Source organism: Prionailurus bengalensis, chromosome A1, assembly GCF_016509475.1.
Source record: "Prionailurus bengalensis isolate Pbe53 chromosome A1, Fcat_Pben_1.1_paternal_pri, whole genome shotgun sequence".
NCBI lineage: Eukaryota > Metazoa > Chordata > Mammalia > Carnivora > Felidae > Prionailurus > Prionailurus bengalensis.
In genome coordinates, this window is record NC_057343.1 from 106,920,572 (window position 1) to 106,927,591 (window position 7,020).

General features: G+C 39.9%; 1 non-coding gene across 1 annotated transcript; it reads left to right on the plus strand.

Annotated features, from left to right (window-relative positions):
• The first annotated feature begins 4,219 nt into the window (after window positions 1-4,219).
• On the plus strand, window positions 4,220-4,354 carry LOC122496250. Its single transcript, XR_006300738.1, has one exon. It is a non-coding gene; the product is annotated as a U4 spliceosomal RNA (small nuclear RNA).
• Window positions 4,355-7,020: the final 2,666 nt, after the last annotated feature.

Sequence of the window (7,020 nt, forward strand, 5' to 3'; positions counted from 1 at the left end):
TAAGCCGAAGGGTTAAAAAAAGATAACAATATCAGCAAGGGGCAGGAAGACAGAAGGTGTAGTTTATCAACTAATGGAAAAGGTTGTGCCTAGGAACCGAGAAGGAAATAGCGTACAAGATAGCTTTCGTTGAAAAAGTGCCCAGTGAGTTCCTAAAATATTTGAATTCCAGTTTGGAAACTGTATCTTAAAACACATTAAGTGAGCTGGCTGTTCCCAGTCATTCCTTTTGAAACACATCTTATTCAAGCTGTGAAGAGATCGCACGAACTCAATATGAGAAAAGTATTCATTACGGTGCGGTTACAGTGTGAGCAGTGCCTGATGGCAACGTAACACAAAGGAAAAGAAAGGAAAGTACGAAAGGACCTAATTTTACAATGATCCCAACCAAGATACAGCCATGTCACTGGGATCTCAGATTTCTGGTCTAGAAAAAAGAACATTTTAATTTTAGGCTTTTAGCCTCTGTTGAATATAATTTTCAGAAGGAGCATGACATCATTACCTCTAAAGCTCATTTCAGAGCATTCCCTCAGTGACTGAGCCTCACCTGTGTACTTTTGCGGAAAATGTTTCCCCAGTGCACCCCGCAACTCGGTTCCTGAGTACAGAAGCCCTTCTTGGGCCACAAAAAGCAGGACCCCCAAATTCTGATCCCCGTTTACAAATACACCATTTAGGAGTTTGCTTTTAATGGCTTTTTCATTTCTATCACAGCCTAGGAAGGCGTAGTTTGGAATCACTTGGGATACAAAAAGGCAACCTCTTCCGAGCGTTCAAAGGAAAGAAAAATGATATTTGCCTTCTTACTCATTTGTGACATAGGCACCTGTGTACAGACAGTTTGGAAATGCATTCCTCTCATTATTCTCAAAAGAATCATTGTCAGTGTTTATTGTTAGTAAATACCTCTTGTTTCAATTGCACATGGTAGACAAAAAATCAGTTGGTTCACACATTACACAGCTTCAGTGCAGCTACATGCTCCCCTGAGGATACACTCACTCTAATGGAAACATCTCCTTTAGAAAGTATGTGTTGGGCGCCTGGGTGGCGCAGTCGGTTAAGCATCCGACTTCAGCCAGGTCACGATCTCGCGGTCGATGAGTTCGAGCCCCGCGTCAGGCTCTGGGCTGATGGCTCAGAGCCTGGAGACTGTTTCCGATTCTGTGTCTCCCTCTCTCTCTGCCCCTCCCCCGTTCATGCTCTGTCTCTCTCTGTCCCCCCAAAAAATAAGTAAACGTTGAAAAAAAAAAAAAGAAAGTATGTGAAATCTGGGGGTGCCTGAGTGGCTCTGCCCGTTGAGCATCTAACTTCCGCTCAGGTCGTGATCTCGTGGTTCGTGGGTTAGAGCCCCGCGTCGGGCTCTGTGCCGACAGCTCAGAGCCTGGAGCCTGCTTCAGATTCTGTGTCTCCTTCTCTCTCTGCCCCTCCCCTGCTCTCACTCTATCTCTCTCAAAATGAATAAACATTAAACATTTAAAAAAAATTTTTTTATATTTATTTTTGATAGAGAGAGACAGAGCACAAGTGGGGGAGGGGAAGAGAGAGAAGGAGACACAGAATCTGAAGCAGGCTCCGGGCTCCGAGCTGTGGGCACAGAGCCCGACGTGGGGCTCAGACTCACACACTGAGAGATCATGACCTGAGCTGAAGTTGGACGCTCAACCACTGAGCCACCCAGGCATCCCAAACATTTTTTAAAAAAAGAAAATATGTGAAATCTAAGCAGTGTAGCTTCAACAGGTCATCTAGCATGGAGCTGCAAGCATTCTGAGAGCAAGAGAAAGGATGAACTGGAAAGAAAGCCATTTTATACCCCGTCTGGCCTTGACGTACCATCCGTGATCCTCTCCAAATTGTTCATTCTTTTTCATATTAAATATCAAGACAGTTGAAGGAATGTTAAGGTAAGTGAAGTACAAATATCATTTGGGAAAATCATGGTGATTTTGGCAAACACAGAAGGAAACCTGAATCATCCTTGTGGCTCTCCACAGGAAGGGCCCAGGCAGGCTGTCTCCACAAAAGCATGCTGACATTTATCTCAGAAAAGACACTGTGACGTCCCATAGCTCCTGTAGCATTTGTGTAGATGAAGATAAATATATTTCACTCCGTGGGTCTGTAATCCTCCAGCCTTTTAGTTGGACCAAACCGTTCAAGAAATTCCTTCCAAGTCTTAGGCCTTGTTCCATTTCCCAATGCCAGCATACTTGATGATCTCTTTTTTATTCTGAACGTGTTATATGTAACATTTTTATGTGGGATATAATTAAAGAATAGGGAGACAGACAGAGAGAGAGAGAGAGAGAGGAGGAACACTAGTGAGGCCAAATCCTGGAAGCACAGCTTGTGTTGAGTACTTTATAGAAACTGTAAACTATACTTTCAATCATTACATTATATATGACTCAGTACGGTGCTGACTTTCTTTACTGGCTAACAGGGTCTTAAAATTGGATATACAATGACTCTGGTGCAGAAAATGCAAGTCTTTCTTTCTCAAGATGAATTTTTACTTGACCTTTGTATGGCACAACAATCTTTGGAAGCCAAATACTTTGTTTCTTATTCATTACGCTCCTCTAGAGAACTCTGCCCCTTGGTGACAACGAGGAACAATTTGAGGATTGTCTCAGAACACTGTCACTTTGTACGTCTCAAAAGTTACTCACAGATTTTGAAATGAAGATCTTAGAGGTGAGGTCAAATGACCTCAGAATAAGAGGCGCCATTCTTCAACACTCCCTGGCCCCTGGTGGATAATTGACCAAATTTACTCTTTCACAATTAGCAAGTAGATGTGTATGAAGCTACGTGGGTGGTAGTTGTGATAATCAGTGTATCCATTTCGTAAAAGTGTTTATTCAGAATAATTTACAATTTTACGATGATGGTTGTGTAGCAGAATCCCTGTCATGTTCCTGGAGGAGGAACCTTTCCTTCTCAAGGCTTTCTTTCTCCAGGGTGGTTTTCCGCTTGAGCTTTCCTTTTAACAAACTACTAGAAATATTCTTATATTTTGCTTATCCTTCTCTTGCTTTTGACCTCTTCCCCTGCATGTGATGGTTAGTTGTTTCCCCATAGTTCACTAGATTGTGGTTCATGGTATAAAGGAAAATATGAGTTTCTTTAAACAAAAATGTCCACTTTATAGTTTGCACATACAAAAAATTCTTGTGGGAAATCCCACTGAACATGATCCAGACTACAGATTACGATACAAAATAGATGATTTTCCCCTCCTCCACTCACGCTCTGTCTCTCTCTCTCTCTCTCTCTCTCAAAAGTAAATAAACATTAAAAATTATTAAAAAATAGATTATTTTTGCATATTTGCTCATATGTATTATTAAAAGTGCTTGGAGTATACAAAAATAAACACTAATCAGAACAAATGAGCACCTGGAAGAAATATACACACCAATCACAAAGCACTAAATGTCATTCATAAGATAAATTTGAAATATCTGTGCTTCCGGGAACAGGTTCATATTTTTTTATTTAAAAACTATAATTGCCTCACCAGTGATAAAATATAAATAGGAGGTTTCTCCTAAACCTTAGGCTAACTTCCTGTTTGCTCCACAGCAAAACTAAGACTATTTGTATATGTGCTGCCGAAGCGAGCACAAAACTAAGACTATTTGATGGAGTAAATTGAAAGGTGCTCTTGACCTAGTGATAGTGAGGATGGCTTGAAAATATAATTAAAAGTAAAGATGTCTGATTGTTTTCATGATAACTGTTTTATTCTGCATTACTCAATTCTCTACACTCTTTTTTTTTTTAAGAAGCACATCGTTTAAAAAAAAGTGTATTTATTTATTTTGAGAGAGAAAGAGAGCAGGGTAGGGTCAGAGAGAGACGGTAAGAAAGGATCCCAAGGAAGCTCCCCGCTGCCAGCACAGAGCCCGATACAGGGCTCAAACTCACAAACCATCAGTTCATGACCTGAGCAGAAACCAAGAGTTGGACACTCAACCGACTGAGCCACCCAGGTGCCCCCTAGGCTCTTTTTGATAAGTTTATTTTTTCTGTTATTCATATTAATTTTGCATATTTTTGCAAAAGAAGACAATCATAAGAATGATGTCTCCTGAAATATCTTTAGATTAACTGAAAGTGCTTAATAACAATCTTCTCTCTAATGTTGATGGATTGAAGAGAAGGAATCACTTGAAATTCAAGTTAGTTGAAAATGTACAAGTGAAGCTTTGCACAGTGGCAGTATCGTAGCCAAAGAGGTTTATCTGAGGTGCGATTATTGCTAATTGAAAATGTATGAGTGGAGGGAGAAAAGAATGGTATATTTTCTCTTACCCTTATATTTTAAGATAAAAATTTACCATTAGTATTTAGGTGATGTTCCATAAAAACAAGGACCAGGGCTGCTTGATTTTAGTTGAGCAATATTTCAGACATCATGCATCTTTGAGTTCGTAATGAATTTGAATCACATGTGAAAAGTGTATTGTGGTCATCATACTTCCTTGCATAGATAATGTAAGAGTGAGCTAAGGTAATACATATAGGGTCAGAAGAGAGACTGATGCAGTGTCAAAGCCCTAGTGTGCTGTCTGGCATTCAACTGATAAGTAAGAAGCTGAAGAGGCAGGACATGGGATAGAGCCATTCTTCTCTGCATCAGAGTTTCTCAAGTGGGAGGGACCCTATTGACATTTTGAGCCCAATAATTCTTTGTGTCCTGCACATTGTAGCATGTTTAGCAATATGCCTGACCTTTGCCCACTAGATGCTAGTGGTGTATCTGCCCCTCCACTATCCCCCGCCCCCCACCTCCACCCCTCCTGGCCACCTGAAACCTTAGTTGTAACAATGAACATATTGCAAAATCAGGGCAAATTCTCCCTGGTTGACAACCAATGTCTGTGAAAAGCAGAGTTCATTGCCCCGTATCCTGTTCCCAGTTCAGGACCCCTGCCTGTCAAGTTCACCCTTGGTTTGTTACACAATTAATGGCAGAACTTCCCCATTCTATAGGAACATGGTCACTGTGTTTTTAGTAGTCATCCCAGAACTTACTGGAAGAAACTTCTTAATCATGCAAGTTGTTCCTAAATTAGAATAAAATGAGAAGCAGAGAGAGAGATGGGAGGTGTGGTATTTAATTACATAGTGTCAGTGAATTCCATGTGGATTTGAAAAGAAATCACCACTTCAGGCAAACATTTCATGCTTAACAATTATCCTTGTTTAACACAGAATGTCTCAAGTTATTTGTTCAGTTCCTAAAAATCAAGAATTATCAAACTGAAGTGAAATATGTACTTGAGGTAGAGAAATATTCTCCTTTTGTGCTAAGAATTCTATTTCCTTCATTGATGTTTAATATACACTGTGTAGAAGGATTAAAAAATACCAGTCGTTCTATACTGTAATTGCTCTCACAGACAAATGTTTATTTTTATTTTATTACCTTTATTTCTGAAGTCATAAAAGTTTTAGAAATTACTATAACCAAATGGCTAACAGATATAAGCAATAAAAGATATTAAGCCTATTGCTGTGAACTATTAAAATAAAAACAAGTTTTTAAGATGTGCCAGTTGGTAGTTTAGTATATATGAGATACACACATTGGAGCAGATTATATTTACAATTGCTCTGTCTTCATGAAGATGTAAATGTGACTTAAATGTGGGTAGGGAAAGAAAATTTGCGATGTGATAGAAACCACTTAAAAGCATGAAGTTGAACAAAAATCAAAATGGCTGCATTAATGCTTCCAGGAGGCTCAATTTTTGGAAACATTTTTATTTATTTATTTTAAAGAGCAAGAGAGCTCAAATGGGGAGAAGAGCTTGAATGAGGGGGGGGGGAAGGGGGAGAGAGATAGAGAGTGGGGCTGAGAATATTAAGTAGGTTCCACTCTCAGCTCCATGGTCATGAAATCATGACCTGAGCCAAAATCAAGTCTCTCTCTCTTTTTTTTTTTTTTAATGTTTATTCATTTTTGAGAGAGAGTGTGTGTGTGTGAACAGGGAGGAGCAGAGAGAGAGGGAGACAGAATCAGAAGCAGGTTCCAGGCTCTGAGCTGTCAGCACAGAGCCTGACGCGGGGCTCAAACTCACAAGCCTCGAAGTTGGATGCTTAACACAACTGAAGTTGGATGCTTAACCGACTGAGCCACCCAGGCGCCCCTTGATTTTTAACCTAAGTAACTTTTTCCCTCTGTGCCACACACCTCCCCTCCTCCCTTCTGAGGCTTTTGTTTCAGGAGCCCAGTACCACTCTGAAAACAAGAGTAAGGAGGCTGGCTGCACAAACACAATTCCTGCTGAAACCGGCTAGATTCTCCATCCCGTATAAAACCCCACGGCCCCTTGGTTGGCAGGGGCTTGTAGCTTTGAAGGCCTTAGTCTGCTGCCGTCTCCTTTGCCCCACAAAGCAATGAAGCTCTTGTTCCTCTTTATGCCCAAACTGTCTTCACCTTACGTGTTTGGACTCCGGAGCACAGAGGTCGGTTTTTGACATCATTATCACGAGGAAAGTCCAAATGTTCTCCGCTCTATGCAAACAGCTAGGTCAGTGCATACCTGGATTAGTTATTTCTTTATTTATACTCATCTTTGACTCAAAATCAGTTGAGTTAGCTTGTATAAAATACAGCAACATGACTCAAATGCTTAAAGTGTAAACGGAAAAAAGCCAAAACAAAATCCGAGAAACATAAAATAAGGTTAATAAAAGCCTAGTTTAAAAAATACCATTATAAAATGAACTTCATTGTGGTAATCATTTCACAATGTATACACGTATCAAATCATCATGTTGTACACTTGAAATATATGTGGTTTTGTCAATTGTACCCTAATAAAACTGGAACAATAAATAAGCTGAAATAATTCTTTTTGTGTCTACAAAACCAAAGGACAAAAGATCCGAATAGATAGTTCTTCAAAGAAGATACACATATTGAACTTAGTTGAATACACGCTCAACATAGTTACTGACCGTCAAAGTCCTTGACAAGTTGTACATACAGGTTAT